General features: G+C 32.0%; 2 long non-coding RNA genes across 4 annotated transcripts; one reads left to right on the top strand and one right to left on the bottom strand.

Moving 5' to 3' along the window:
* The first annotated feature begins 3553 nt into the window (after window positions 1–3553).
* LOC141460381 (uncharacterized) lies at window positions 3554–24768 on the top strand. Of its 3 annotated transcripts, XR_012461929.1 has the most exons (11): window positions 3554–3684; window positions 4583–4719; window positions 5581–5737; window positions 6450–6786; window positions 7591–7672; window positions 9851–10000; window positions 10878–10985; window positions 11353–11645; window positions 21286–21483; window positions 21581–21782; window positions 24590–24768. It is a non-coding gene; the product is annotated as an uncharacterized lncRNA (long non-coding RNA). The 3 variants fall into 3 exon arrangements; XR_012461927.1 differs by lacking the exon at window positions 10878–10985; XR_012461928.1 differs by lacking the exons at window positions 5581–5737; window positions 10878–10985.
* On the bottom strand, window positions 6573–11312 carry LOC141460384 (uncharacterized). Its single transcript, XR_012461933.1, has 2 exons — window positions 11141–11312; window positions 6573–8579 (listed from the first exon to the last, which is right to left on the bottom strand). It is a non-coding gene; the product is annotated as an uncharacterized lncRNA (long non-coding RNA).
* Window positions 24769–25116: the final 348 nt, after the last annotated feature.

The following is a 25116-nucleotide window of genomic DNA, read 5'->3' as shown; positions in this document are numbered from 1 at the left end:
AATAGATATTTTTTGAGTTTTTCTACAGGTTTTTTGAGTATAGAAAAAGAAAAAAAAAATGTTGATCCGATTTAGAGGTAGTAAAGTGAAACTAACAAAATAGTGGTAAGAAAATTAATAGAGGAGAATGAAGGTCGTATTACGTAACTGAATATGAAACTACTTTGGCTGACAATTCCAACAAGAGTATTGTATTAGGAAACCAAACAATAATCATATAACGATTTTCTTTATAATTTATTTACTTTCTGTAAAAAGTAAGGCTTCTCTTGAGTAAAAATAATAATAATAAATAAATGGCTTACATTTATTCACGTTATAATCCAACTCTTTACTAAACTGTTTCTAATAGAGCTAATTCTGTAATTGGAATAAGTATTCAGTCAATTAATTTTCTAACTATTCGAAATTTCGGCAACAATTTTGATTCTTATTGCTATTAAAGGAAGCCTGCATAGGATGAACAGGAAAAAAATAAATTTTCCCCAGGAAAAATAGAAATAAATTTAGCAACCTTCACTTGAAATTAATTTTTTTATTTAAGCCCGTTTTGTATTTTTGATATATTTTAATACTTCGGTTTAACAAGGATTGTAAAAATAAACTAAAGCATACTTTTCTGGTGGACTTAGCATCTATCTGCCAATATAGCTGATGGATTTAATGTCGTGGACGTAAGAGGTTTCCAAAAATTTCCCTTATTCCATTAGATAAAATCCAAGGTAAGACCGGGTATTATACGAGGGTCGTTTGAAAAGTCCGTGCAAAGACAGAGAGATAGCACCACTGGCGCGTATCGAGGTTATGTTTAGTTAGTAGCATCTCTTGGAAGAACACACACTAAGTTTCAGCCAGATCGGTCTATTTCTTTGTGTTTGGCATTCGTTTGAATCGAGGAAGTCGAGTGATTTTCAAAAAATGGACGAAAAAGAATTTCGTGTGTTGATTAAACACTACTTTATGAAAGGCAAAACGCCTCAGGAGACTAAAGAGAAGCTTGATAAACATTATGGTGACTCTGCACCTTCGATTAGAACAGTTTATAAGTGGTTTCAAAATTTTCGGAGTGGCCATATGGGCACAAGTGACGCTGAACGTTCTGGACGCCCTGTTGAGGTTACTACTCCAGAAATCATTGATAAAATCCATGATATGGTGATGGATGACAGAAGAGTGAAGGTGCGTGAGATTGCTAGTGCTGTGGGCATCTCGAATGAACGGGTACATAATATTTTGCATCAACATTTGGACATGACAAAGCTATCCGCAAGATGGGTGCCGCGATTGCTCACGCTTGACCAAAAACGAAATCGTGTGAAGTGTTGCAAGGACGGTTTGCAGCTGTTCCAGAAGAATCCGCAGGACTTTAAGCGTCGTTTCGTCACTGTGGATGAAACATGGATACATCACTACACTCCTGAGACCAAAGAACAATCTAAACAATGGGTTACCAAGGGGGAATCTGCGCCAAAAAAGGCGAAGACCGTTCCTTCGGCCGGAAAGATTATGGCGACTGTCTTTTGGGATTCGCAAGGAATAATCCTCATCGACTATCTGGAAAAGGGTAAAACTATTACAGGTGCATATTATTCATCGTTATTTGACCGTTTGAAAACCGAGCTGCAAGAAAAACGCCCACGATTGGCCCACAAAAAAGTCCTTTTCCATCACGACAACGCACCAGCTCACACCTCAGCAGTTGTGGTCGCAAAATTAATGGAAATAGGGTTCCAACTCGTTTCACATCCCCCCTATTCTCCAGACTTGGCTCCCTCGGACTACTATTTGTTCCCCAATATGAAGAAATGGCTGGAAGGGAAAAAGATTTTATTCAAACGAGGAGGTGATTGCAGAAACGAATGGCTATTTTTCAGACTTGGACAAATCCTATTATTCGGAAGGGATCAACAAATTAGAGCAGCGTTGGACGAAGTGTATAAGCCTAAAAGGAGACTATGTTGAAAAATAAAAAAGGTTTACCCCAAAAAATTAAGTAGTTTTTATTTTTGCACGGACTTTTCAAACGACCCTCGTAGAACCTAGTACCTCATTACCTTAGCTCTAGGAACCGCGCTTCTAATCGCTCGACTACCGAGGCCCATTACGAACAAAACGTTTTACTCAGCTATTTTGGAATATTTTTTTTAGGTGGGAATTTATTTTTTAAATCTTTGCATTTGTTTTTGATATTACAATGAAAATTACTAGGTACTTACAATAATGAAGTCTGTTACCACATATTTCCGTTATAAATAATACCAATTTCAATGTTAATAAATTTTGATACCACTAGGTGCAATGAATTACTTTTTATAAAATAGGTAATTTTTATTTTAATAAACAGTACGTTCGCGCAATTTAAAAGTGGAAATTTGAATTGTACAGAACTATCTAAGTAATATAGTAGAATAGTTCATGAAAGGAAGATGAAAAATGAATTTAAAAAAGAGGACAAAGAACTGGAGATGATATTGTCTTCTATGTGGTAGCCTCTATTAACAAACTGTACGGTAGAGAGGCGAACGTTTTCTTTAATACTGCAACTTTTCAAACTACAAACGGCTTTGCCATTCTTCTGATATATTTTTACTGTTTTGGTAGAAAATAATTTTTACTTTTTTTTAAACTTGGAATATTCTGGTACATTTATGTGCCAAAAAAAAAACAGGAAGTTTATGTGTGATATTTGGATTAGGTGCTCTGATGAAAAACAATTTATTTTAAAGGAGCATGTATAATGCGCTGGTTTCTGTCAAAAAAATATGTACTTTATTATTTTTTTTTTTGTGATAAATCTCTTATATTATTTCGTGACTAACAAGACAGTCACGAGATCGAGTACATGAAAGAAGAAAGTTCTCGGTAGGTGTTTTACACACCCACACACATACAGGTGGAAAAGAAGTGGTTGCTAGAACACTAGTACACCCAGTATCTGCCACGATATAGAACAAAGATAGTACATAATATTTCTAGCCTTGTTACATATTTTTTATTCAAAAGAAACACCAGCCGTCGACGCCATACTTTTTGTTTCATGTATATTTGATTAAGCAGTCATTGTGCTTTATTCCGTCGTGATTGTGGGAGTCGTAGAGATTGCTGACTTTACTTACAGACGTTAATGCCACTATATTGACATGATTTCAAGACAATGTTTAAGTCAATCATAAACATATATGATGCTTCAGACGTTACACACACAATACTCTTTTATATATATAGTTTATACCCAAAATTCACGTTTCAAGGTCCAGATTTCTCAAAAAAAGAGGTTTTTAACGTGACTGTTTTTCTGTTAGGTGAGGTCAGCACTAATAAAAAGCGAGAAATCGCAGAAAGTTTAATTCTAAATTTTATTTAAGTGCCACAATAAGTATGTGGGCAAAATCAGCCGACTGAAAGATCCATTTTACTAAATAGATTTTCCAGTTTTTTGGGGATTTGCGCAAGTGCCACGTTACCAAATAAATTATGTCTTTTTTAGTGATTTTTTCGCACAAAATAGAGTCCAGAAAGTTTCTTATGTTAATCTACGATACAAGACAGTATTGTTTTTTTACCCCAGTGATCTACAACATCAAACAAAATACAAGTATGGCTTTACTCAGAAAAAAACAGGAGAAAATTAGGATCGGATGTACTGATTAAAGAAGAAAAGTTTTGGGATTTAATGAGAACCAGGTAATATGTAGTAAGCGGATGTAGAATGATCGAGAGTAGTGCGAGAGAGAGTGCCGATGGTTGCGGTAACCATGACAACCTTAACACGGTGTACACCCTTAACACATCGATCTTGTCGGTGGGTCTGGTGTGCTCAACCATGGCCTCATTACAACACCCGACGGACACGGACCAACGGAGTATACACCAGCAGCACAACCGTTCCTTGCACTGGTTCTGTGGGTGTGACAAACACTTGTTGTACCCGGTTCATCTGTTCTGCATATTATATACTCTTCCTCTCCCAGATCCATGTAACAAGTTGTTAAACTCTTCATACTAAATGTTCAAGTTAGATTTGAGTGCTATCAAAACAAACTTTCAGGTACCCTTAGTCCCCAGTAAAAAAAAAAGTGTAATACACTTATATGAAAATCAAAATATAATAATATTGCAAATCTTAAATCAGTATTAATAATATTTTATTTGAAATAATTTTTAATAGTATTTCTTTACACGTTTTAAACCTACACTAGATTATCACCTACCTAGTTATAGAAGATTAATTTTGGAAAAGCCAACTCTCAGGTCTTGTGCTCTTCTAGAAGCCTAGTCTTGTTTATTCAATGTGGGAAAACTTAATTCACTAATATAGTTGTGGGAAAACTTACGTCACTTATACAGTGGAAAAAGAAAAAAGTGCTTTGATTTTTATGTACATACATTGGAGAAATTGCTAATTAATAGAGCTAATACGAATTTGAGAATATTTAAAAATTACAATCCCGTGTCATTTTTAATTTTATTCGATTCAGCTTCTTCTACGAGTTTTAAATTTGTTAAGTCATAAGAATTTTAAAGATTTTTTGTCAAGGGAAGCAAAATATTTTATTACATTTTTTGATTTGAATGCCAACAGTTGCGGTTACCATGACAATCTTAAAAGTTCGAGTATAAGCTGCACAAATACACTCCTATGCAGGCCATGATCCCTGAAGAAATGGATAGTCCACGTACCTCCAAGACGTAAAATTACCTAAACTATGAAAAGAAGAGGTATTTTAACTTTATTTTCATCAAAATTTAATTTTTACAAACTTTTTTTTTTGAACAGTTTTAAAAGGGGACTTTTTGCTATCTCAGGAGATGCTCCTGCGAATAGATCTCAGTTTTGAAAATTTAACACATAACTTTGATCATGGCGTTCCAAATAGCTAACTGAGTGTATAAGAAGTGAAAATAATATAAAACAGTTTTAATGAAAAATGGTAAAAACAGAGCAATAATAAAGAGAATGTTTATGAAGTTATATGGGTAATAAATTGTCCTATTTATACGCTGGTTTTGGCCGTTTGTTAGATTACTTTATTGTTGTCCAACGATGTGCACAACACATCCACGATGATAGTCTGGGCAGTATAATGGAAGCCAGCGGTTAGTTACCCGTTTACCAAGGTTTATCTGTAACGGTTGATTTGGTTACTACCATATTCATTAATATTACTTTAGGACCGTCCTGAATATGAATAGCTCATACCATATTCTTTTCTATTATTTCACCTTTCAAGTAAATATCGTAAAACGTGCTGGTACCAAGTAACTGCATTTCTATCTGCATATATTCGTCCTTTTGAAAACTGGCATTTGTATAACAGGAAAGAAGAGATCGAACAAAATATGAGTACATTGTCGCTGTTCTTATGTTTCACAGTGTAAATTCCTATACATATATATTTTTTTTGCAAATATAATCCGTACACAGTACAGATTTTTGCACTTTCTCTGTCGCTCGAAAATCGTTTCTGAAATTCGATCTCACGGTTTCAGTACTGGCATCCAAATTAAATCCATCAATAATTTCTTGCAGTCTCTATCTATCTATGTAGTTCTATAACTTTTATTTGAAATATTTTACAGGTAAATTTAATAAAGAGCATTTTTGGGGAAGAAGTGGTGATAACGCTTTGCTCTGGTATCACATTTTAGTATGTCTTGCCACTTATTTAATAATACCAACAAAAATTAGTAAAATTAATTGAATGTTATGGTCTGACGTGCAGAGAAAGCAATAAAGGTACTTGAAAATTTGCACAAATAGATATCAATTCAATATTGCGCTTAGAAATTGTAACAGTGTAATGACAATAAAATAAAAATTAAAAAGATTTGTTGCTTGCATGGTCCGATAAAAGTAATTACACTATAATTTGCATACTAATTGCACTCATTATTGCATTTGGCTTACTGATCTGATTCTAGTGCTTCGTTAATGGGTCCAAGAAGTGTTTTATATTATTTTTAAATGCATACTATATAATTTACTTAATCTCTGTTTTCTTCCCTAAAATGTGGTGTTTAAGAACATGTCAATGGATAGTACGACTGATGTTTTGTCATTAATGAGTAAAAAAAGTTTGTATATTGTTGAACAGATCGATTAGTAGAAAAAATAATTTTACTGTAGAAAATGCTTACAAAAAAAAACAAAAATAAAGAAAGAACGTAAATAAATTAGAAAAGTGTTCAAAAAGATATTTGTAGGAAATGACAACATATCTAAAAATAAAATTATGCGGTTAGTGAAAAGTAGGGCAGAAATGATCAACATAGATAATTGGAAAACAGAACTCTAAATCCTTCAGACTAATACAGTTTGAATGATAACATCTTTCTCCTCTGAAGGAAAAATGTAAAAGATTAAAGAAAAATTCTCATCTTCTTGATCTTAATTCCATTTTCTTGGTGAGGACTTATCTCAATTGTTCATTTATTATTTATCGTTTCAGGTTCCATTTCGTTAATCTAATCAAAAGCCATTTACAGAAATATAAACCAAAAAAAAACATATCTTTCAAAAAATAAATATGGTTATTATTGTAAAAACGTGGAAGGCAAAAACAAAAAAGTCAAAAAGAAGCAGAAAAATGGGAATGAGAAGAATGTTGGCAATGCTGTCACGTATAAAAGTAAGCTGAGTGGATGAAGTGGGAAAGAAAGTTTTGAACCAGTAATTATATGAGGTGTACCTGGCTAGAATAGTAAAATATGTGAAAGAAAGTTAGTTACGAAAATGGAACGCAATATCTTTGGGGCAACACTATCACAGAGAATGGTAGAGTTGAGGTAAGAACACATCACTAATTAGTGGAAGTAATGTTACAAATATCTTGCTAGAAAGAAACTTGCTAGTAAAGTCCTGTCAATTCATCTTTCAAGAAAGTTAAAAGTAAGATAGATATGTAGGTGTAAACAGGTAGAAACGATAAAGTAAAAATAAAATAGTTTCGGAGCTCTTTACCTAAGTCTTTTTGGTAACCCTGCTATTGCTTAGTAAAAACTAGATTCAAGAAAGGGTTACGGCTGCTTAATAAAAGCCAACCAATACGAATCTAAAATTATACTTAAGTGGATACAATGTATTATTGTGAAGAATCAAAATGGTGATAAGCTAAAGTTTGCCTTTGCTTACGATCAATCCAAATAGACATCAGCAAATAGGCATGCATCGGCAACCTTACAGAGACCCTATGAGAGTGTTGAAGTTGTAGTTTAGTATTGTAGGCTAAAATACTCACAAAACCCCCCAAGTTCTCTTCAAAAAGTGGCAAACGATATCTAATTCGAATCTCTTTTTAGTTAGTGTTCAGAATCAACTTCAATCCGTGTTGTGCAATTATGATTCACAAAGCAGGGTTTGATTCCGAATCCTTATAAAATCAGTAATTACGTATTTCAAGTCAACTAAAAATAACAATTATTAATGCAATAATCAGCAAATTTTAATTAAAACTGGTGATATACTCAGACGACTTTCTCTATGCCAGTGGTCAAGGTTTTTGTTTTAATTATCTTGCACTTTAATCCCGAATGCTAAACAAACTATAGCTTTATTAAATTCTAATAAGAGGTATTGTTTATCATTTTCAGCCTGTTTATTGGTGCGACTGACTGGAATTGAAATCTTTGAAGAATCTGAGAAAACAACAAAAAATAGTACAAAAATCCAAAGGTTAGATAAATCTATTGCATAAAAATAATTAATTCTGGGAATATAATTATAAACCTTAAAAAGCTAATGCTGTCACGAGCATTATATTATATATTTCCTAAGAAAGTAAAATTTCGAACCTGATAGGTATAACAACCGTCATGTTCAAGTAAAGCTCTTTGGCTACTGTCAATACAATCGCAGAAAATTAGAAAAAGCAGTTCTGATTAAAATCCTCAATATCAGAATGTTAACGAGACTTTTATATACACTTAAAATTTATTGCAAACGATATCTAATTCGAATCTCTTTTTAGTTAGTGTTCAGAATACATATATATGCAATTAATATTCCAAATTAAAAGAAAATAGGAGCAGTTTCCCAGACCAAAACTTAAAAGCTGGAAAATCGATTCAATAAAGGTGCTCCTCTGTTTATTGGATTATGTCCAAAAACTGTTTATAGCATCAAAATATTTGAATTGGTACACTACGATTTTTCGTTTTTAATCTATGCTGACCCATAGATTTTACCCAGACAGACCCACACTTGTAGATCACTATGTAAAAAACAATTTTTGTATATTCAATTCACGTAAAATATACAGCGAAAACTAAAAATAGAACATCTTGCACGAACGCAAGAATTTTCCTTTGAGGTATGTGTAGAAGTATAAAATAGATTTTCGAACTAAGGAAAACCAGTGTTTCATTGGTTAACTTCTCCTGTACACTGAAGATTTTGATATTGAAAAGATATTGATAAACTTCTGTTTGCAGACGACCGATGAATATTAGACCCTTACATTATCAGCATTGTAATAAGAAAAAGTCGTATGATTTTGAAATCAGTTTTTATCCTCGAAAGGTCCATCATCAGCTGCCAGTTTCACTATGTACACCATTTATGAAAATTGTATTCAGTCCATCTACAAATAAATTTTTGCGCTATATTAAGTTTTCAGACTTTGTTTTAATTTTTTTTTTAAGGCACTTTTATTATTATTTGAAAACTAAATTATGCAGTCCTACAAAAATAAAGCGGCATTAAGGAAAATAGAAAATCCCATCCCAGAAAAGAGTAAAAGAAGAACTGTAACGGTAGAGGCAGGACATGTATTATTCAGCGCAAAGGATAAACAGGAGCACATAAATTTTCGCTCTATATGGCAATATTTCAAATACACTAACACGCATTTCCTTTTCTAAATTGAGTTTGGACCTTGAGGTACCTGATCAACTGTTTATGTTTATATAGGCTGCTATATATCCTTGGAGATAGGGAAATAAATAAATGGATGAAATAAAAGAAATCTTAAAAAATAAAAAATGTTCACATGGAAAGATTTCATAAATATTCTATAAAGAGAAATGTTTTCAATTATTAATAAGTTTAATTTTCTTTTTTTATACAGACATAGTAAATATTTAAAAACTCTCTTTACACGATCTGTTGTCATGAAAGTTTAAAGTCCTCTACCGTATAGTCTTATTTTCCCAAACATTTCTCCAAATCCTAGACATCTAGGAACAGAATCAACTTTCTCTAACCGCAATTAGTATGGGTTAAAACAATCATAATTGGGGGATTTAGAAGTTGAAACCCTCTAACTCCGTAAATATGTGACAAAATAAATCTTCCTTTTTCAATAATAAGCAATAAAAAATGTAATTGTAATGTTGACTAATATCATTTATTAATTTATAAAACTTAATTTGATTTATTTTGGAACTTTCAGTTCTAAGACAACAATAAATGGTTTAACTCTCCTAAATTTTTTTTGAAACATGAATAATATACTTTCTAAAGATGATTTCCTAACATATGTAATTAGAATTAGATTATAATAGATTCTATGAGAATCGTCAGACAACCTCTACCTCTGCCTGTGGGGGTTGCTATTTAGAGCAAATTTTACTTTTATTTATTGTTTTCACGTTTTAATACTCAAGGGAATCAGATAAAATAATGCGCACTCTGTAAAAGGAAGATTCAGGAATAGTGCTAAGATTCTCCATTTTTTAAATTCTTGTAACATTTTTGAATTTAATTTTTTTGTGACTTTATTTATTTGGATTTGAAGCAAAACAATACCAAGACTAAAGAAAGAGTTTGATAGTCTTAAGATGCTTTCTTAGGAAAGTTTTCTGGGCACACATTTTTCCAAACCATGTACTAACAAACTAATTTCTTTTTCAGGGTTTTCTAAAAGGAATTTTCGTTAGAAACTGATTTCCCAAGTTTTTTCACGTTTACTGAGTTAGAGAAAATAAAAAAAAAGAAATTTGAGAAGAGGTTTGCTTCAGTATCTCAAGAGATGGGCAGAAAGTGTCGTAAAAACAAATAAAGGTAATACAAATCAAAGTTAATAGGTAAATTATGTTTATTACTATAATTATTAAAAAGTTTAAAACAAACGCTTAAGAAATTTTTTCTAAACCCAATAAACTTTGGTTACTTTTTTTTTCAAATTTTGCCAAGAAAATACATTATTTTGCGTTCATGTTGAACGATGTTAGTCGTGATAAAGGAGGTCACTTCAGTGTAAATATACGATAGAAAATTTTCCGTTCCACTTCCTACTTTTGTGATGAGAAAATCTTTTTAATCTTTTTTTTCCCCCCCGTAGAATGATAAAATAAAATTCATGTACACAAAATAGAAATTCTGTTCTCTCCTTTTGTGTTAAATTTATCAAAACACACACAACCCGCCTACACTCGGAACTTAAATTTATTTCATTTTTTTAAAAATATTTTATAAAATTGTTTCATGTTCTTTGGATCTGAAACATCTTTCAAGGAAATAAACTGCTTATGTCAAAAAAAATTCTCCCCCAGTACGAATAAAGTTACAAACGTGAAACTTTCACAGTTTATTATTATTATTATTATTATTACGAGTTATTATTATTATTATTATTAATTTAAGTACTAGAGCTTCAGTAAAGGTTTCAGCCAGGGGAAATAGTAAGCTCTAGCTTTTGCTTCTCTCATCTCCTACGAATTTTCTAATTTGGGGATGTATTATTCAAATATTTGTTACAGATATGTAAAGGATAGAAATTTAAAAACAAGAAAATTTATGGAAAACAATCATATTCGTTTTCAATCATGTGTGAGCCTAAATTCGCAATGACTTTTAGTTGGAAATATATTTAATTATAATTAATTTCTACATTCCTTAGACGAAATATGTTTTTTATATTTTTTTTCCAACTTTCCAGCCAGTTCCTAAATCAAATAAACAAACAGAACCAGAGAAAGATACTCCAAAGGTAGTAAAACAGACTCTTTCGTTCGCCATGGAATATGATTTTCTGATCATCCCTCAAGTAATCTAATCTACTTGATGATCGATTCTCAATAAACCAGAATTAATTATATCATATTACGGTCAACAAATTTAAATTCTAAAATATTAAGCAATACAGCGAAATGTTTCTTACAATTATTTGTTTTTTCATATCTTAGTGTTTACAGAACTTACTTTTTTTATTGAAAACTTAGTGGATACTTTCTGCATTCTGTGTTTTGAATAGTTTCAATAAGTCAAAACTTCCATCATTTAATTGCATTTATGTACTCTAATGTAATAGTTATTGTTAAATTCATTATAAGTTATAAAATATATTACTATAATAAATAAATAAAAATAAGAAGCTCACCTAATATTAACACTGGTTGATGATTTAATTACAGCTGTTGAAGAAATTAACGAAGGAAAAAAAGCGATCCAAACATATAATTATACTCCAGATTAAACAGCACAAAAACAAACAGTAATCTCTAAAAATTGGACCACACTATTGAATAATCGAATTAATGAGCAGAAGAAAGGAAAAACAAGAAATTCGAATAAGTGAGGAAGGGAAAAATCAGTAGAGCTCGCCAATAAAAATTATATATTTTTTTATTTTTATAAGAAAAACAAGCTCTTCTACAATACTATTGGTTAAAACAGCACCTTCGGCCAAAGATTTTTCTTCCATGAGGTAAACAAGCTATGTTCAAAATTCGAAAATATCTTAACTGAAAATAGAACTTTATTTTGTCTACTTTTAAAATTTATTGTACATTATGCATTTTGCAAAAAATGCAGTATATTTTTAATATAGTATTATTTCCGTATTATAATGAGACTATAATTACAAATAACAAGTTTAAAATTTAAAAATAACTGTAATCTTTAGAACACATATTTAGGGTACTGGCGCTGTCGAACATATTTTAATGTGTAATTTAAAAAAAGCTTATCTTTAAACTTCACCGAGCTAATTTATTTTTTGAAATATCAGTTTTGGAAAAAATGTGATCCCTCACAAAAACCTTAAATTTTTCGAACCCCTTTATTCCACAAAATTTAGCGACTTTCAGCTTTTAAATATTGGAAAATCAGAGTTTTTTTGTTGGGAAGCAAAATCAATTTATCGATTTCAGTGTAATTAACCGTGAGAATTGTGACAATTTCATGGACATTCTGTGAATAATTGATGTTTAATGTGGAAAGGTAATAAAATCTTTTTCTTACTTTATTTTTTAAATAGAAGTGTCGTCAAAAGTATTTTGCTAACTAGCAATTAGTGTTTGCTCTAACGCGATTGTTAAAAAGAACGATTTTTGTAATTTTGTGAATTTGTGAGAATTACTTCAATATTAATAATTTGTGAAATCTAATTATGTCGAGAATTTTGAAGAGAGAAATTGAATAAAGTGAGAAACAGTAAATATCTTTAGATTTAATAATTGTGTTACCTATTTTGGAAACTTAATCTTGAATCAATATTTAGTTGTTTTTTTTTCTTCACAAATTGAATTAAAGGGTTCATATTTTCTCTTGAAGAGCTGTAATTTCTAGATTAAATTGGATTAAAGGAGATAATCAAGAATCATGAAAAACTCAATTGCATTTCAGTATTTCTTTTTTTCTTGCTGTTAAGAGTGAGTCGTGATTTCTTTTGAGATTTACAAAAGTTGAATGATTATATATTGTGTCTGTTTACCACTGTATTACCCCTTGGTCAAATTTTACTGTAAAAGTGTTTTTAATAAAAATTAAAGACCTCCAGCATTCAATGAGTGAACAAAATTTAAAGACAATCTCAAATCTTTCGTTAAAATGTTAGTGGAATTTTGAACGTTAAATTGTTGTCAGTCCCCATGGTTATCTCACGACTGTAATATTTCCTTTTACTTATTTGGAGTTGGAAAAGTAAAAATAAAATCAAATGTAACTGTTTAAGAGAAAAACTTTTCTCGAGGAACTTAAGCATAGAGCAGGAGGGGCGAAGGAATTTTGCATTGGCTAGCTTAAACATTTACCTTTAGATTTAAATCTTAATGACATCCTTCCTAAACGTTAAATTAAAAAAAAAAATTCAGAATAAGGGGATTGTAGAAAAGCTTGTTTTTTTAAAACTAGATAACACTTAATTGACTTTGACAATAACTTCAATGACGGATATTCTATAGAATAGTGGCACTCAAAACAATACCTAAAGCTGAGAAATAGTCAGTACCGAAGGTAATATCATAATAATCGGCGTAATGACCATGGTAAGTTTAACGACATCGGTTGATAGTTTATCACAGTGAGATGATGGTGTGGTACAGCATCTGCGTCGTAGTTGTAGTCTTTAGTAGTCCTTCGTCCTACGTGCTGGACGTAATAATAATAAAAGGGAGATAAAATAACGGCCGGAGAAGAGAGGCTAAGGGCGCTAGGAAGAGCCGTCGTATTCGTTCACGAGGCACTCACACTCACAGTGTCAACACTCAGCCGAGGTCAGAGGCGTGGCTAGCAAATTTGTTATTTAAGAGGAAAAGTTTAAATAAGTGGAAATAATTTTTTTGTTTGTGGTTGTGTTTTATTATAATGATGAGGTTGATGAAGCGTGTGTATGTGTGGGTTTGTGCGAGTGTGTATTTATATATATAAGAGTGTCAGTGTGCAAGTGTCCAGGTTAGTGTGCTAGTGTACTGTGTGTGTAATGTGTGAAGTGTGGTGTAAACTAAAAGCGGACTCGGTCTGGGGACGCCCCCGGCTAGGCTGGAGAGAAACTGGCCATCACTGAACATAGTGCCGTCCGCCGCCTAGATCCAACCCTTACTGTGGTCTGGCTCTCTGCCGCCTCACACGACCGCCCCACACCTTGTACTATCCATCCCCACTACTCTGTAACCGCCAGCCAACAAGTACAACAGGTTGGCTCCACCATAACACCCTCCTCACACACCAAACCATCCTTTTTAAAAGAAAAAGAAAACTTCGTCCATGACAATATACCATGCCCTGTCCAATAGGAGCCTCAATTTTCTTTATTATTCCTTTGTCTAGATTAATAACGCTCACACATACAACCTCAGGTGTGACCTAGATAACACTTTAAATAACTAGTACGTGTTTTTTTTTTACTTTTTAGTATTGTTTTTTCCACGACTGCGGGAGAGATATCTGTTCATTGGCATTTTTTCCGGAAGCATTTTTTAATCAAGGTTATTCCTTAGCCAATCTGCACTTGAAGTAAAAACAAAGAACGGCTATTCTCCTTACTTTAACTCACGAAATTTAAAATTGAAGTTTTCATCAATAAATTAATTCATAAGTTGATAAAGTTAAGGTAGCTTGATGGAAAGGCAAGTTCAAAAAATAATTAATAAAATATTAGTAAATTATAGAAAAAATCAGTCACATGAAACTTGGATTACATTTCACTAAGCCATGCAGATTACCTCATTACTTAATTTGTGAACAGCACGTTCCTAGATCGTCACACAATTTATTACGATAAAAGTAAGAAATATTAGGTTATAAGAAAGGTTAAGATAAAAGCAAGAGAGAAAATGAACATTTTTCGGAGGGAGCCAATTACTGTCCTAAGAGGTTCCCTTTCCTAGAACCAGTACTGATCGATCCCTAAATATTGATGATGAACAGTGCCGCCTGAAAGTAAACTATATAGCCTGCAGGTCTGCAGTGTCCACCAAAGGGCTTTGCCCTGATTTAGAACATTAATTAAAATTATAGTAATAATATTAACTGTTTTTTCACTCCTCAATCATCAAAATCTATTGCCCTCAAAATATGTTAAAGAAAACATTAGTTCACTTTAGTTTTAAATAAAATATGTATACAACTATTCCCTAAATTGTTTTTTTTTTCTCTTCTGTAGACTAAATTATTCATTATACTCACCAATCAATCGTTTAGAAGTGCTATGTCATTCAACTTGTTGATAGCAATCTGAATTTAATGAATATTTATCTGATTCCAAATACGATATTGGATGGTTTACATGTGATTGAAAGGAAGGCAGATAGTAGACACTGATGGGCTTTAACCTCATTTTGAATTTTGTTTTTAATTTTTTTAATTTATTTTATTAATTCATTTTTTATTTTTTGCTTTAGTTAACCAAATAAGTGACTTAGAATAGAATCATGGTAGAAAACTAGGAAACGAGTGACTCATAAGAATACAAATCTAGTCTGGTTAAATTGTTGAATTGTTTTGTTGTCTTGTGGGATGAGCGCTTATCTTCCTTCTGTTTACTTAACTCTCATAAGGATAGTTGAAGCTAGCTAATGCGAACAAAACAAAGGGATAAGATGGATAAATTTTAAGATATTGCGCAATCAGTCAATTATTCTTCAAACTTTCATATGTTGTACTGATAAAGGAAAGCTAAGTTGAGATGAGTTATAGCTGATATTTACTATAATAGTATTGTCAATAAATAATTTCTAATTTCCACATGAAAAGCAATTTCGTTATAAACGTTTCTTCCTTACTTCAAACTCAAGGGTAAAAAGGAAAATGGAACCATTAGCATTAAAATTGATAGACCAAACGTTTAAGATAGGAATTTTAAGAGGATTTGAAATTATGCGGAATAGTAAAGGCGAGAGATAGGGTAAAAACGAGGACATTGTGCTCCGGGGTAGCACCTTCAAGCAGTACTGTCTCAACCTCTTGGTATAATAGGAATGCCACTTTATCGGAACCCTAAACACATACACAATATTACAGCCAGTTCCCTTACATAAAAATTCCCATCTAATGAAATTTTTCTATTATAAATGGTGTTATTTATGTTCTAAGTATTTGTTTATTGAATATTTATTAGCATTTATATTAAAGCATGATATTATATCTTTCAAGAACAGCCGCCGCTAATTCAAACGATATCCTCATCAATCCAATAGCTACCTATAGTTATTATCATAGAGTAAGTTACGTGTTTTAGTTTTCTTCTTTTTTCCTCTTCATCAGCGAGCGAACGAAGGTCCCTACAAAGCTTTGTGTAATCAGACCCATTAATGTTACTGCAGCAAAAAGAAAACAGTAGACCTTCCTTTTGTAGTCAACAAATAACTTGCTAGTTCATTTTTTTTTTCTAGTCAATTTATTTTATTTTTTTTTAGCAAGAAGAATCAATTCAAAAATTACTTGTATCAGGATCATATTGTAAAATGTCTTTAATAATAGTCAGAGAGGTGTCTCCTTGATTATAAATTCAGTACTGGAGGCAGAAAGGCATTTTTACACAACAATAATGCAACTGAAGTTCAACCATAATCTCATGAATCACCACCGGCATAAAAAAAATTAAGTTACTTGGTAGTCCTAGATCTGATTGCGGTAGCGGAGAGGATGGGATCATAAAACATCTATTCGTTAGAAGCAGCAGATATTATATAATAAAAAAAGAGACAAATTCCTAAACGAATTGTTAGTAGATGTACGATTTCCCCCGTAGCACTTAAAGTACTTTGGCAGTAATGAATCCTGATGCGCTACCAAGCATTTATTAGTTCTTTAGGAGGAATAAAATTTTTAAAAAAACTTAGGCTATACGAAGCAGGGATTAGTTCTCATATACTCACACTAAACACTATCATCGCTGAACTAAATACTCGTACGCCACATTTAGCAAAGTCGCATTCAATTACCATTGTGTCTATTACAAAACAATCAAGCAGAACAATTTCGTAAATACTCGGTTATTTCCGTGAACAATCGGCTTAATCTTTATTATTATTTATTCAAACTTATGTGTCGTGGCACCCTTAGGTTCTGAACCATGGGTCAGAACCCATGCTGCCTTAGCGCCGATTTTATAGACCTCATCTAAGAGGTTCCAATCGTTTATGATCTGTTTCTTATGATTATGATCGGATTTATTCGGCACATTGTAAATTAACGTCTCTCTTCTATCATTCCGTTCAAATTAAATTTACATTGAGGCGAGTTTATTCTGGTAATGTTAATTTTAAAACTAAAAATTATTTTATGAAAGATGCATTTAGACATTATATAACAATAATACCTTTGATGAAGGCCAAAAAAATATGTACATTTATATTTAAAAAATCGTGTGAACACTCACTTGGCTGTCTCTTTATTCAATTCTCGACTTGCTGTTCACACTTAATAATGCCCAAACTGAATTTTTTCAGAAAAGCACAACATTGTAAACTTGTACAAATGATACAAAAAATTTTAGAACAACTTTTCGATTATATGTTTTACTTTTTTACCATTTTTCTGAACCTCTAGAAAAACTAGACGACCTACTGTGTATTGTCCTACCAAGGCATAGAAATAGTCGAAGACGATACAAAAGAATTTCTAGTTTTGTTCTATCAATTTTTTGAACTTATACTTTCAAAACAAGCCGACCTAGCATGTATTATGCTACCCAGGCATGGAAATAGAATGGTTGAAGAAGAAGCTAAGAAATTGCTTGAAAAACTTATGAAGAGTTTTCATTTTTCCCTTTTTTTATAGAAGTCAACATCTAAACATAGCCGACCTACTGTTTATTATTCAATCCAGGCTTAGAAACAAAAGTTTGAAGAAGAAAATATGGAATTTCTCATAATATTAGCAAGTATTTTCTATTTTTTTTCCTTTTTCCTAAACTTCTAGCTTCCAAACTTGCCGACCTAATGTGTATGATCAAGCTCTGGCATAAGGATAGAATTGTGTAAGCAGGAAATAAGGAATATCTAGACAAATAGGAATGATTTGCTATATTTATCACTTTCTAAACCTCTAAGGCAACCAAGGCATAGAAACGTCCACAACTAGCCGAGCTACTATGCATTATCCAGACCTCCAAAAAATATAATGTTAGAATTAGAAAATAATGTATTACTAGTAAAGCTAATAAAGATTTTCCATTTTTCCCTTTTCTTCTGAAACTCTCCATCCAAAACTAGTCGATCTAACTTAGTTTCAATACTAAGAAATAAGAGAAAGCTAGTAGAGAAGTTAGTATGCACTTCAAAGCTACATAGAGTTCATGAAAGCACATTCTGTTGGCAAAGTAAGGAATTATCAGTCAACTTAATTCTAACGATTGCCGCAAGGTTGCATACACGTCTAGAGAATAGGTTACGATCAATGAATATCCCAACCTGATACTTTGTGTTGCTTGAAGTTCATAATTTTCTCTCTCATTTGCAAGATAAAAAAAGTTATTTGCTTAAGAAAATATGAAGTCCATCATAAAGTCGCAATATCGAAACAAAAATAAGGAAGATTGGAGGATATAGTTAGTGAAGGAATGCAATTAATAATCCAGAGGTAGAATACTCTCAAAATTTCAAATTTTAATATTTTTTGCCATTTTAGACTATTATTAGGCTAACAACCAAGTAATTTCCAATAAGAAGTTTCTCAGAAGTTAAAGGAAGGTTAGTGTAAATAGTTCCCTTACTTCTAATGAAACAAATTAATAGAATATTTCAAAAAACCTACGGTTAGCAAATCTATAAGCGTTAATTGCGACCAGTTTCAGTTTCCATTTTTATTAAGGTCGACTTCCAACGAAGTACAAAATTTTACATTTCCTCATGAAGAAATTAATGCTGAATCTTAGATTGTTACAATTATCTCTACATAGAAGTTATAATCTAAGACTCATCAATGTTATGAGATGCACACAGGGCTTAAATCTTTTCTTACAAATTACTTTAGAGTACGACTCTTATGTTTGCCTATTCCAAAAATTTAAAATGTATTAATTTGATAAAAGTATATCGAATCTATGGATGAGATAAAGATGTTTTTTCTCTTTAGTATGAAAGCGATTTTTTCAACTATAAGGAAAGTACATACATCGATAGAACTGTCTTTTTAGAATAATTCCCTCAACTCACTGATAAATTAATTAATAAAAAATTCCATCCTGTTGCTGATTTTAAAAAACCAATATTAAATTTAAACTTTCTGTAATTTTCCCTTTTTGAATTGTGCTGACCATTGCATACACATATATAATCTATGTACAGCCCATCTTTAAGGGATTTGCCTTGCCTCTTTACCGTTTTTTTTTCTTCTTATGTAAGCTTCTCTCTCTTTCTGAATTTGCCCGAGATTCTTCCTGAAAATGTTCTACGAACTATTCCGAACTCATCCTTTCAGCCAAACAATCTAATCTGCACTTAGTATCTTAAGGGGCTCTATTTTACGAAGCTTTCAAGATACTATTCCTATTCATGTCGAGTACAGTCTTTTTTGAATTCTTAAAAACGTTAGCCAATTTGCCGGATGCAACATACAATTTCTCTCTTAAAATGACCAAGATTTGTTTCCGGATGTCGAATGTCACTTTGGAAATAATATTTTTACGATTAGAGCCTCTATTCATTTTAATGAAGAACTTCCCTCTGAGGCTATATTCAGATTCACTTCTTCGCTCATTGTACCGCTAGCTGAGACCTATCTCAAGACATCTTAATGACGAAACCTGTTGTATGGACATGCACTTCTGCCCATCTTAGTCTTATTCCTCCGAACTCAAACTTCTCCAAGCGTCTCTCTTTGAGTTAAGGACAATTGTTGGCTCTAATACAAGAGTTGTACAGATACGGCTTTCATTATTGAAGAAATTTACGATTTGTATTAAACTTGGCGTGCTAATTATAAAGGAATCATTTTTAATTTAAATATTTTTCAAAAAAAAATATTTTAGTGAGTTTTAGGAGACGATAGGTACAATTTAAAACTAAAACCATTCATAAAAAATACCAGTGCTGTTGGTGGAATAACTATTCATATTCATTGTTAAAGAGTGTGAACGGCTGGTACGTACCACATAGCTAAGAGTTCTTCATGTGCAGTAAAGTATTATTCTTCTATTAATGGCATATAATTAGAATTAGGCAATGTCGTGTGTGTTTACCCAAAATTATTGGTATTGTTTTTGCTCAAGGTATGTGGGCTTACGACACCACCACATTTCTATTTCAACTTAATAAGTACACACAAATTCACACTCACAAAATAAAAGTCGTAGGTGTAGAAAGCTATTCGACAGATCATTCCATTGATGTACATTACCGCGTGTACATCATAACCAAAACAAAATGATATTTCCCGCCAACCTTCTGCGAGGCTGAGAATTTTTCACCTTAGAATATAAACAAATCTTTACTTGTCCAGAGGGTTAATCCAAAGCGTTGCACTCCTGTATCTGCACTCCAAAATTTTTATTTCCTCTTCCTTCCCACGCTCCTCCGGAAAAATCTGTTGTCTTTCACCCACAAAACTCTTACCAACATGCAGAAACTCCAAAATTGAATTGTTCCGGAAAAATGTTTAAATAAAATTTTGTTCTACATGTATGAATTGAAGTCGGGGCTAATGTATTGTACTTGTTTCTGAACAGTGGCCAATGTCGCAAATATATTCATGAACGCCGTATTTTTATAAGTACTAGACTTGTCAATAAAGGATGATTTATAAACTAGTCACATTGTAAGTTTTGGAGAATATAACACCCTAACTTTATGAAGTACCAAGAGGCAACCAAACTAACTACAGCGAACTGGTAGAGATAAGAGAAGTGACCCAGTAACCCCCATACCAACTAGTAGCAGTTTTCAGCAGAACCAGCTGAATCATGTACCCAAGATCGATGTAAAACGCAGACTCTATTCCCTCGCTGCAGAGGGCGACGTGATGCATCCTACTCTACATCCCTCTTTTTTAGCCCTTTTTGATTATACATTTTAAGAAAATTACGTCATATCTTCCCTTTAAAACTATTTCATTTAGAAAAATAAGTTAACTTTCTTTCAAAATGGAGACATATTGTGAAAAGTCATAAATTAAAAAAAGAGGTTTTTTAAGCGCTTTGTGTGAATAGAATACCAGTTTACTATCTGCCTTGAGCGTTATACCACATCTTGTGTTACAACTTGTTTGCAATTAATATTTCTTTTGACTCAAAAGATATTTTTCTTAAATTACGATTATAATTACCTAATTCTAATAAAAGGAAGTATTCATTATTTCGCCAGAATTGAATTTTTAAAAAGCGCGTGGTGTATGTAAACAGAATATCTTAAAAACTAAAAAATCGGAGAAAGCTTAAATAAAGCTTGTTATTCCACTTTGATACTAATTCTAAGGCCTCAGCCGAAATGACACAACCAACGTACGACATTTTTAAAGCTTTTTTTTTTTAATAGCTCCATGATTTTTTTTAATTCAAATAGCCTATCACTTTTAAGTGGAAATTTTACCCTGGATTTCTGTGAACTGTCATTTTAAGGTTTTGAGATATTCTAGAAGAGGTTCCATCGGTTCAAAATAAATAATGCTTATTTGAAATATGTTTTCAGATAAAAATTGTTAAAGGTGTGATCTAGTCTAGTGGACTTCGTTTCGCATCATACTTTCTGGTTTGAAGTTCGAACTGTGTTTGTAACCAAACCTCTCACACTAGTTATTCAGAGTATTTATGTACCTTCAGTGAATTTACGGCCTACACCAGGTGGTTATAAAGAGCAAAACTGAACTCTAATTCAACAAAATTCAATGTTAGTAGAATAGTTTTTATTTAATTTGTACTTATTACAGTAATAGAGTTTTGTGTGAATATCATTTCTTTTTTCTAACAGTTTGAAATATTTTCAGTAAACATCGAGGACCCAGCAAAACCAAACCTACTGCGATCTAAAAGATCTACAGAAGCCAGAATTAATTGACAAATGGATAGATTGTAGGCGTCACTGGTATATCCTTGCTAAGATACTACACAGGGCGCCATCATCCCTTTCAAAGTGAAGTTTCTCCTTCAGCAGTGGTCTCCAAATTTTTTGGGGGTGACCCAATTGAGGTATTTTTTTTCTGTGCAACCCATTTAAAATACTACTCACAATAGTAAATAAGTTTATGTTTGATGATAAGGATTGCTCGCATTGTTTTAGTTCAAGTTTAATTAGTATCCCAGCCTACTATCACCCACTACTTAAAAGTGCTGCCTGCTGAGGAAATAATTGTTGGGTGTAACTGTTTGGGTTTAGCGATTGTGCACACTCAATACCAGTACACTTTTAACTCTTTACAGACGCTGGCATTCTATGCCCAAACGAAGGTACTTTAGGGATTTTAATTCTAATCTAAATACCCAGGCTTTCACGTCGAATCACTCAGGCAGGAGTGAAGAAATATTCCATCTTGAGGGTGCAACTCCATCGAATCTCTGGGTCGTGATTGAATACGCTGATTAATCAGCTCTTATGGAATCCAATCTTTTCTAAACTTATTATTAGATTAAAAAATTATGTTTAGAATTGTACAGCTGATGGATCTATGGTGACAGTATCATAAAGGTCCCCTTCCCTATTTGTGTTCTCTTGCATAGTTTTATTACTATAAAATTGTAGTCTACTACATAGTTTGAGATTGTGCAGAATATTCAAAAAAATTTAACCTTAGTATAAATTAAAATTTCTCAACGATTAATAATACTTCACAATATAACAGTTATGTCAAAAAGTCAAATAGAAAATCGATTGTGTATCAAACTGTCCGGCCAAGTTATTTTAGTTTTCCAATACTCCAACTTCTATAGCCCTTTTAAAAAATAGTGGCCACAAAAAAACTCTGGGAATTATGTAAAAATTGTTTCTTAGAATTAGAGTGAAATCTATTATAGATATTGTTAGCTTTAGGGATTTTTGTTTCAAATTCTCTGACATCACATTATACCCTAATAAATATTTCTTCAATTTATAAATGACTTTCAATTACTACAATAATAATTTTCTCTTTCTTACCCCTAGTCTTGTCAGATAATAGAAATTAGGTTTTTACCTAAAATAAATGTTTCGCATCCCATTAAACATTTATTTTTTTGTTTTGTTTAGCGGAAACATTTTTTTATATTTTCCTGAAAACGGCTACATTTTTCTCTAAACTTTAGATACTAATTGCAACTATTATGCTTTCTCTTTCTATTTTTAGATATTTTTAATTTTTTCAAGAACCTGAGATTTCGCTTTAAGTTGAAGGGAGAAATAAGGCTGGGGCAGTCCTAATCAATCCTAGATGGTTATTAGCCAAAAGTAGCTACTCTCTCCGTGCTCAAGGTTTTTCCCTTTATTTCCGTGACAGTGTTGGGGTCACGAAGAGCTAGCAGAATCACGTATTTTGATTGGGAAGCCCGCTAAATAAGAGCCTTCTCAGTTAGGGTAGAGGAATTAAACTACTTAAGAAATCTTATGGTATTTGCGGGTATCTCAGTTTAACAGCACGGTCAGCAATGAACAGATTTGACTGTTGTTATTAAACCGAACCCTCTTCAGTGTAAAATTTAATAGGCGGCAAACCACAATAGAAAGTTATTTCTTAATACACGCCCTACTATACCCCTGTAAAATCGCACGAATAATTGGGAACGGAATGAACTGCTACTTCTTGGTAAAGTTACTTTGTTCAGATTTTCTAATCAGGCAAAATCACGTCTTAATGAAAAATCATTAACAATTTGTTGAAACAATATTGAAGTTAGAGAAGTTATCTAACTTCCAATGACTCCGCAAGAGTAAATTAAAGGTAAAAAGAAAAAATTGCAAATGTTCTTAAAGACTGTATTTGTTAAAATATGTGCTAGATGACGTTTATCGCTACACCCTAATTTCCATAGCTAGGAAAATCTGATAAGTAATGCTTGCACGACACATTCAGTAAGTTCGTTCAACTTAATCAAGTTCAAGCACTCTCGTGTTATTTTAAAGGTATTGCCTTTTTTTATGTTTTTGTACATATAATGTTTCATAAATGGCTATTATTATTACCGCCTTTTAGGTAACATTTATTAATGAAATTTTGGTATCGCATTTATATATTATTAAAAGATGTTTTCTTAATTTAAGAAATTAATGTAATAAAATAATCTGCATAATAAATCTCATATACTATAACTTAATAAACTGAGGTTTCTTTTTTTTTTAATTTATTATTAAACCAAGTGTTCTTTAACCTGAAGTACACATTCTTTTTTATTTTCCACCGGTTGGGAAACAACCGTCAGCACCTCATCTTCATTTTCCCCAATTTCTTAAGAGTCACTGCATTTTTTTTTTTATTGAAAAGTTTCTCTAATTATAGAAACTAATGGCTCATATGTAATAGCAAGGTTGTAGATAAATACATTCGAAGATTACAACAACAATTTATATCTCCGTCACCTTGGATTGCTTATTAAGTTTCCCTCTTAAATTTTATTTCGGTACAATGTGCAGCTTTACAGTCAGCTTAAAGAGTTTTAAAGTTAGGAATTTAAAAATAATGTAGAATCTGGAAAACTGTAGTAAGAGAAAGCATTATGAGTATGTATTCACATAATTGGGAGATTCTGTAAAAAGCAGTTTCTTTAATTTTATACTACTAAGTATGTGTTAGAAAACCTTTTCAATATTTTTTTAAAGTGAATATTTCCCTGAAAAACTGATTTTAAAATATTAATATATCTGATTTTGACTAATCTTTAAGAAGTGGCATTATAGATGGACTTAATCTCCTACCTCTGCAGGACTAAAATAATAAAAGAAGTTTAGGTTTATCAAAACATGTCATCATAACATTTGCTAATCTAAAAATAAAAACCATGGGGATACATTTATTGTTAATATTTTTTAGATACAGAAGTCACAATAACTCATACAAATCTCGAGGCAATCAAAATGAAAGAGCAAGGGAATATGCACAAGAAGAGGATGTCGGGAAGTTGGAGAAAAAGTGAACCTGGATCTGTCCAAAGCCAATTTGGAGGAATAATATAGCGGAAGATTAAGAAACTGAATAGTAAAAAGAGAAAGGTAGGCCTCAATCCACACTATTGTAGACATTAGATGATAAGTCCACTTAGTGGAATAGACTGAAGTAAATCGGGTGTACCTGGATAATACCACATCACTAATGTTAGTGAATTTTAGCGCTTCATTTGTTTCCTAAATAAGCAAGCACTTCAAGACTTCATGTAAACAATACCTATGTGTAGGACTTTTACTTATTGTAATAATACTATATTTATGGAGAAATTTATATTTTTGGCGAGTTGTTTAGATAACTTTCTTAGAGCCAGTACAATATATTGTACGATTTCGCCAACTTTTTAAGAATGAAATAAATAAATTCTGAAAAACTATTTTGTGCCCGCATATACA

Source organism: Rhodnius prolixus, unplaced genomic scaffold (genome assembly GCF_049639745.1).
Source record: "Rhodnius prolixus isolate KJV_2025 unplaced genomic scaffold, Rpr scaffold_6, whole genome shotgun sequence".
NCBI lineage: Eukaryota > Metazoa > Arthropoda > Insecta > Hemiptera > Reduviidae > Rhodnius > Rhodnius prolixus.
The sequence above is the reverse complement of the archived record's forward strand: the minus strand, read 5'-3'. Positions and strand labels throughout refer to the sequence as shown.